The sequence below is a fragment of the Cariama cristata genome, unplaced genomic scaffold, assembly GCF_000690535.1.
Source record: "Cariama cristata isolate BGI_N322 unplaced genomic scaffold, ASM69053v1 scaffold11628, whole genome shotgun sequence".
NCBI lineage: Eukaryota > Metazoa > Chordata > Aves > Cariamiformes > Cariamidae > Cariama > Cariama cristata.
In genome coordinates, this window is record NW_009629452.1 from 6,266 (window position 1) to 6,712 (window position 447).

Below are 447 nucleotides of genomic sequence, written 5' to 3' on the forward strand. Positions count from 1 at the left end.
GGATGTGTATCTAGCCATCAGCTTTTGGGGGCAGGGATTGCTCCTGGACTGGAGCTACAAGCAATTACTGCCTGAAGAGGGGAAATAAAGATCTGTTTATGGTTATGCCTAAAATCTTACCTGAGCCCTTGGGCAGCTGGTGATCTGAAAGCTCATTTCTTTGACTGTAACTTCGATAATTCACACAAATGTTCCCAGTGATGCTTCCACCAGATTAGAGGTAAAGGGTTTCCTTCTTACTCTGGACTAACCTCATTAAGGAAAATATAGGAAACTTCCATTGTTTGCAGCAAAAATTGTTTCTTTCTCCGTTCTGTGTTGCAGTGAGCTTAGGGTGATAGATGGGAACAGTGCAAAGATGCTGTCTTGTCTGAGAAATTGCAGAGTGTCTGGGAATGTTGGGAGAGAGGGTGTGCATGTTCTTGTTGGGGAATCCAGAGCAGACCA